The sequence below is a fragment of the Borostomias antarcticus genome (genome assembly GCF_949987555.1).
Source record: "Borostomias antarcticus genome assembly, chromosome: 9".
Lineage (NCBI taxonomy): Eukaryota > Metazoa > Chordata > Actinopteri > Stomiiformes > Stomiidae > Borostomias > Borostomias antarcticus.
This window is the reverse complement of record NC_140242.1, coordinates 4,716,115-4,723,614: the sequence shown is the minus strand read 5'-3', so window position 1 is coordinate 4,723,614 and position 7,500 is coordinate 4,716,115. Positions and strand designations below refer to the sequence as shown.

Below are 7,500 nucleotides of genomic sequence, written 5' to 3'. Positions count from 1 at the left end.
AATGCTGTAGTCTCTGGACACGTCGTTCGGTCTAAGGACAAGCCTTCAGACACAGCAAACCTCCCTTCAGCTGGGCACATCTGTTCTGAGAAGGTTGCTGGCTCATTGACCCCTGTCTGTCCTCATGTCCAGGGTTAGAAGCGCGTCTGTCCTCATGTCCAGGGTTAGAACCTCCTGTCTGTCCTCATGTCCAGGGTTAGAACCTCCTGTCTGTCCTCATGTACAGGGTTAGAAGCGCGTCTGTCCTCATGTCCAGGGTTAGAAGCACGTCTGTCCTCATGTCCAGGGTTAGAACCTCCTGTCTGTCCTCATGTCCAGGGTTAGAACCTCCTGTCTGTCCTCATGTCCAGGGTTAGAACCTCCTGTCTGTCCTCATGTCCAGGGTTAGAACCTCCTGTCTGTCCTCATGTCCAGGGTTAGAACCTCCTGTCTGAGCTCATGTCCAGGGTTAGAACCTCCTGTCTGTCCTAATGTACAGGGTTAGAAGCGCGTCTGTCCTCATGTCCAGGGTTAGAAGCGCGTCTGTCCTCATGTCCAGGGTTAGAACCTCCTGTCTGTCCTCATGTCCAGGGTTAGAACCTTCTGTCTGTCCTCATGTCCAGGGTTAGAAGCGCGTCTGTCCTCATGTCCAGGGTTAGAAGCGCGTCTGTCCTCATGTACAGGGTTAGAAGCGCGTCTGTCCTCATGTACAGGGTTAGAAGCGCGTCTGTCCTCATGTACAGGGTAAGAAGCGCGTCTGTCCTCATGTACAGGGTTAGAAGCGTGTCTGTCCTCATGTACAGGTCTAGATGAGGCAAATGAATGTTGGGCCCGTCCTGACAGAGACAGAGATCGACTGTATCATCGGGAGTAAAAGAGGAAGTTGGAACACACACCTTCCTGTAAACAGTGACCAGATGAGAAGAGCACTCAGGCAGTGCAGCCCTGTGCCCATGATGCATGTCGTCAGCATGTACAGGTGCTGGGTGTGTGAGTGGAGTGGTGTTGAGTGTGTGAGTTGAGTGTGTGAGTGGAATGGTGTTGAGTATGTGAGTTGAGTGTGGGAGTGGAGTGGTGCTGAGTGTGTGAGTGGAGTGGTGTTGAGTGTGTGAGTGGAGTGGTGTTGAGTGTGTGAGCGGAGTGGAGTGGTGTTGAGTGTGTGAGTGGAGTGGAGTGGTGTTGAGTGTGTGAGTGGAGTGGTGTTGAGTGTGTGAGCGGAGTGGTGTTGAGTGTGTGAGTGGAGTGGTGTTGAGTGTGTGAGCGGAGTGGAGTGGTGTTGAGTGTGTGAGTGGAGTGGTGTTGAGTGAGTGAGTAGAGTGGAGTGGTGTTGAGTGTGTGAGCGGAGTGGAGTGGTGTTGAGTGTGTGAGTGGAGTGTTTTGAGTGTGTGAGTGGGGTGGTGTTGAGTGTGTGAGTGGGGTGGTGTTGAGTGTGTGAGTGGGTTGGTATTAAGTGTGTGAGGGGAGTGATGCTGAGTGTGTGACTGGAGTGATGCTGAGTGTGTGAGTGGAGTGGTGTTGAGTGTGTGAGTGGAGTGGTGTTGAGTGTGTGAGTGGGGTGGTGTTGAGTGTGTGAGGAGTGGTGTTGAGCGTGTGAGTGAAGTGGTGTTGAGTGGAGGTGAGTGTGTGAGTGGAGTGGTGTTGAGTGTGTGAGTGAAGTGGTGCTGAGTGTGTGAGTTAAGTGGTGTTGAGTGTGTGAGCGGAGTGGAGTGGTGTTGAGTGTGTGAGTGGAGTGGTGTTGAGTGTGTGAGTGGAGTGGGCTTTTCTAGATTTAGAGAAGGATGTCTTTCGTTCTCGATGTTAACGAAAGAGAAAAATAATTTGCGGAAAACCAAATGTGCTCTCTTTCTCAATATCAGAACTCAACACCAGATGGCACTGTGGTGCATAATATAACAAGGCCAAATGCCCTATGAAAAATATGAAAAATATGAAAAATATGAAAAATATGAAAAATATGAAAAATATGAAAAATATGAAAAATATGAAAAATATGAAAAATATGCCCTATGAAAAATAATTTGTGGATCCACCCGGTTATTCAGCAAACACACAACACTTAATACCTTTCCTGTCTCTGGTCCTGACTGGACTTTAGATTATTAGAATGAGAATGAGAATTTGAATTTGAATTTGAATTTGAATTTGAATTTGAATTTGAATTTGAATTTGAATTTGAATTTGAATTTGAATTTGAATGAGAATGAGAATGAGAATTTGAATGAGAATGAGAATGAGAATTTGAATTTGAATTTGAATTTGAATTTGAATTTGAATTTGAATTTGAATTTGAATTTGAATGAGAATGAGAAAGCGGGATGTAGCTCAGGAGGTAGAGTGTCCGGCTGGGGATCGCAAGGTCCCCGGTTTGATCCCAGCTTCCGGAGTGTGCCCAAACGTCCTTGAGCAAGACACCGAACCCCAACATCGCTCATGTGTGGCACGGTGGCGCAGTACCTAGTATTGTCACCTCACAGGAAGAAGGTCCTGGGCCTTTCCCCCATAAAGAACCCAATATGAATAGCATGCAGAAGAACAGATCACTAACACTGTCCGTCCCTGGAGAAGACAGACAGGAGCGCTTGGTTGGTCCCCGGCACGATGCCTACTGTCTGCTCCCAGCTGCCCTTGGGGGAAGGACGTCGGGATGGGTCAAGAGCAGAGAGAGGTTTCATGGTTGGACGCTCCAGCCACTCGTGTGTATGTGTGTGTGTGTCTCAGCATTGCCGCCTACACTGTGTGGTGTGATGTGTGCGTAAGAGGTTTGTTATTGTTATTGTACTGGATACAATGAGATTTGGAGTGCTACTCCTGATCAGAGCAATTAAAATAAAAACAGACAACCACAATACACATTCATCACTCACAAATACACAACCACAATACACATTCATCACTCACGAATACACAACCACAATACACATTTATCACTCACAAATACGCACAACAACCACATAGTACACATTCATCATAGTACACATTCAGCATACAGAAGTACACATTCATCCCTGGCGTAATCAGTCCCGTAGCTGTAGTGCTCAAACAGGCCCTGGGCTGGAGAGATCAAACAGGCCCTGGGCTGGAGAGATCAAACAGGCCCTGGGCTGGAGAGATCAAACAGGCCCTGGGCTGGAGAGATCAAACAGGCCCTGGGCTGGAGAGATGGAACAGGCCCTGGGCTGGAGAGATCAAACAGGCCCTGGGCTGGAGAGATCAAACAGGCCCTGGGCTGGAGAGATCAAACAGGCCCTGGGCTGGAGAGATCAAACAGGCCCTGGGCTGGAGAGATCAAACAGGCCCTGGGCTGGAGAGATCAAACAGGCCCTGGGCTGTGTGTGGGTCACAGTCCCATCATCACATTACATTACTGATGACAGAGAATGCTGAGAGAATGCTGTAGTCTCTGGACACGTCGTTCGGTCTAAGGACAAGCCTTCAGACACAGCAAACCTCCCTTCAGCTGGGCACATCTGTTCTGAGAAGGTTCTGGCTCATTGACCCCTGTCTGTCCTCATGTCCAGGGTTAGAACCTCCTGTCTGTCCTCATGTCCAGGGTTAGAACCTCCTGTCAGTCCTCATGTCCAGGGTTAGAACCTCCTGTCTGTCCTCATGTCCAGGGTTAGAACCTCCTGTCTGTCCTCATGTCCAGGGTTAGAACCTCCTGTCTGTCCTCATGTCCAGGGTTAGAACCTCCTGTCTGTCCTCATGTCCAGGGTTAGAACCTCCTGTCTGTCCTCATGTCCAGGGTTAGAACCTCCTGTCTGTCCTCATGTCCAGGGTTAGAACCTCCTGTCTGTCCTCATACCCCCTCAGGCCCTGGGCTGGAGAGATCAAACAGGCCCTGGGCTGGAGAGCTTAGCGCTGCTGCACTAGTGAGGCTCCTCATATCCAGGCCTGTGTCTGTCTACTTCCACAGATAAGAAGAGGTCAATCAATAACCCCACCTGTCAAGACAACTATGAATGCTAATATCCAGAATAGTACTGAGTCTGTACAGTTCATGTTAAAGCTTCCACAGTCTAGGTAGGGCATAGGAGCCTCCGCTGTGGTTGGTCATCTTCAACTAACCTTGGACTGCCCTCCTTCTTGAGGGGTGTGTGTGTGTGTGTGTGTGTGTGTGTGTGTGTGTGTGTGTGTGTGTGTGTGTGTGTGTGTGTGTGTGCGTGCGTGTGAGGTACTGGCCCGTCACTAGCGCGTCTGTGTGTGTGTGTGTGTGTATGTGTGTGTGTGTGTGCGTGTGTGTGTGTGTGCGCGTGTGTGTGTGTGCGTGTGTGAGAGGTACTGGCCCGTCGCTAGCGCGCGTGTGTGTGTATTCCCAGAGAGCGCATACGTCAGGTGAGTGAGTCAGCTACAGCCCAGATAAACTCACAACGTGTTTTGTCCCCAGGCTCCTTACCTGCAGTGTCCTACTTTCCCAACAACATGGACTGATCCGGCCTCTAGCACGGCTCTCAACACCACGCTGAGCACGGCTAGGGCTGCATGCTTCTAAACATCACAGCAGGGCTGGGTTAGTGATGGACTAGAACTGTGTTAATGGACTAGAACTGTGTTAGTGATGATCTAGAACTGTGTTAATAATGGACTAGACCAATGTGCAGCTCCAGTCCATGGCGCTCACTCTATCACAGCCCCAACCCTTGACTGAGTCAGACAGCTCAGTAGGAGGTGAGGACCACGCCATCGCTAAGCAGACCTGGGACCTGGACCTGGGACCTTCACCAGCCCCGTGACTGGAGGGAGAGGTGGTGTGAAGGAGAAGATGAGGACTACCAGGTCACGCTGTCGTCAGCTCAGGCAGGCTGGCTGTGGAGGCCTACTTTATGCTTCAAGTCCTTCTCACTGACCTTCTGTCTCTGAGCTATATGGATACTGAGCTATATTGGTACAGTACATAGAGAGAGAGATACAGATCCTATTGGCTGGCTTAGCTCTGTAGATAATAGTCTCTTGCGCCGAGGAATCAGGTCTCAGAGACAGGTGTGTAGAAGGAGAATGAGAATGTGTAGAAGGAAACAGACAAATCTGTACACACCATCTTCACTTGCGCACTGGAATCAATTTAATATACAATGTTTCGGTCAGTGACCTTCAGATGAATCACACACCTATAACTGGTAACTAAGGTCACTAACTGACATTTACAGATTCTACCGAGCAAGTGACGACAGTGTGTGGGTGTTTGTGTTTTCTTGACTTAGCTCTGTGACATCACCAACATGTACCACACCTCCACACCCCCTGGTACCACACCTCCACACCCTCTGCTTCTGTGTGTATTTGTTGCTGTCTTATATTTCCTGTTTGCTATTTGTTGCTGTTATATTTCAATGTGGTCTAACTGGAGTCCTGGTTTTGCATGTCATCATGGGAGAACAAGGCCAGCTCCTCGTTCCAGGAAGCACAGAGGCGTCCACGGTGACCAGGCAAATGAGCCAGCTACTGACCGAGAGAGGGAGCTGAGGGGGGCGGGGCGTCAGTCTTTAGGGGATAAAGTTCCCAGAAAGCCGGCGAGGTGTAGGATTATGCAGCCTAAGACAGAGGCAAATAAAACTATTGTCAGGCCTCACCTGACAATGAGAGAAACGCTGTGAGTGATCTGGCCAACTCTAGACCTCTAGCTGTCAACTGGAGGCCACAGCATTCTGTTACCAATGAGGAAATTGTAGTGATGTGTGTGTGTGTGTGGGGGCGGGGGGGGGGGGTCTACTTCTTCAACAGATACTCTAGTGGTGAGCATGTGATACAGATGACTACATTACCTCCTGTCAGGTTCATGTCCAGATTGTCCCTGGACTGACGACACTGCCTCCTGTCCCTGGAAGCTGGTGTGTTTCTGTCCTCTCTCCCCTGATGGTGTCCCAACATCTGCCCTCTGACCCCCCCCTCTCCTCTCTAATGACCTCCTCCGTTCCTCCGCCTGTAGTCCCTCTCTCTCCATCCACAGCTGCCTTCAACACAGAGTCTAACTACTGCTCAACACGGAGTCTAACTACTGCTCAACACAGAGTCTAACTACTGCTCAACACAGAGTCTAACTACTGCTCAACAATCTAACTACTGCTTAACACAGAGTCTAACTACTGCTCAACAGAGTCTAACTACTGCTCAACACGGGTCTAACTACTGCTCAACACAGTCTAACTACTGCTCAACACAGAGTCTAACTACTGCTCAACACAGAGTCTAACTACTGCTCAACACAGAGTCTAACTACTGCTCAACACGGGTCTAACTACTGCTCAACACAGTCTAACTACTGCTCAACAGTCTAACTACTGCTCAACACAGAGTCTAACTACTGCTCAACACAGAGTCTAACTACTGCTCAACAGTCTAACTACTGCTCAACACAGAGTCTAACTACTGCTCAACACAGAGTCTAACTACTGCTCAACACAGAGTCTAACTACTGCTCCAGAGATCCACGCGTGACCCTGTCGATCTCACAACTACAGACCAGTACCCTACCCTACTGTACCCTACCCTACCCTAGTGTACCCTACCCTACTGTACCCTACCCTACCCTAGTGTACCCTACCCTACTGTACCATACCCTAGTGTACCCTACCCTACCCTAGCGTACCCTACCCTCTCATACCCTATTCTACCAGGCCATGCCCTACCGTACTGCCTGCTCTACTGCCGTGCTGCTGGGGGCCTGTGTTCTGAATGAATACATGAATGCTCTCATTGTTGCTTCAGGGAAACGCATAATGGAGATGACCCAATGAACCGCAGCTCTCTGCCCAGTCTGCTGTGCGCTCTGATTCAGACACTAGGACCCAGTCACACATGAATAGGTGAGAACATTTATGGGTCAATTCAGATCAATGTTCCATTCAGTGCTTCTAGAAAGTGTAAGCTCTGTGTGGCTCTCCTAGCTGTAATCATCTAAGCCAACAGCTCCCTCTAGAGGTAGGATCAGGAGCACATCATACCTCAACTACTGATACCTCACTATTAAGCTAACAATAGGCGGACTTGAACACTGATAGTTCCTTAATACGTTTAGCCGATGCAAGGGTCCCAGGGGCGGACGGGTCCCCCCTGCTGGTCTTGCCTTTCCCGGAGGGGAAGAAGCAGTCCATCTCCCCCCTGCTGGTCTTACCTTTCCCGGAGGGGAAGAAGCAGTCCATCTCCCCCCTGCTGGTCTTACCTTTCCCGGAGGGGAAGAAGCAGTCCATCTCCCCCCTGCTGGTCTTACCTTTCCCGGAGGGGAAGAAGCAGTCCATCTTCCCCTGCTGGTCTTACCTTTCCCGGAGGGGAAGAAGCAGTCCATCTCCCCCTGCTGGTCTTACCTTTCCCGGAGGGGAAGAAGCAGTCCATCTCCCCCCTGCTGGTCTTACCTTTCCCGGAGGGGAAGAAGCAGTCCATCTCCCCCCTGCTGGTCTTACTTTTCCCGGAGGGGAAGAAGCAGTCCATCTCCCCCCTGCTGGTCTTACCTTTCCCGGAGGGGAAGAAGCAGTCCATCTCCCCCCTGCTGGTCTTACTTTTCCCGGAGGGGAAGAAGCAGTCCATCTC

General features: G+C 50.1%; 1 protein-coding gene across 5 annotated transcripts in view; it reads right to left on the bottom strand.

Annotated features, from left to right (window-relative positions):
• kalrna (kalirin RhoGEF kinase a) overlaps window positions 1-7,500 on the bottom strand; it is a gene marked incomplete at both ends in the record, with an annotated part of 193,384 nt that overhangs the window by 33,511 nt on the left and 152,373 nt on the right. The window lies entirely within an intron of this gene.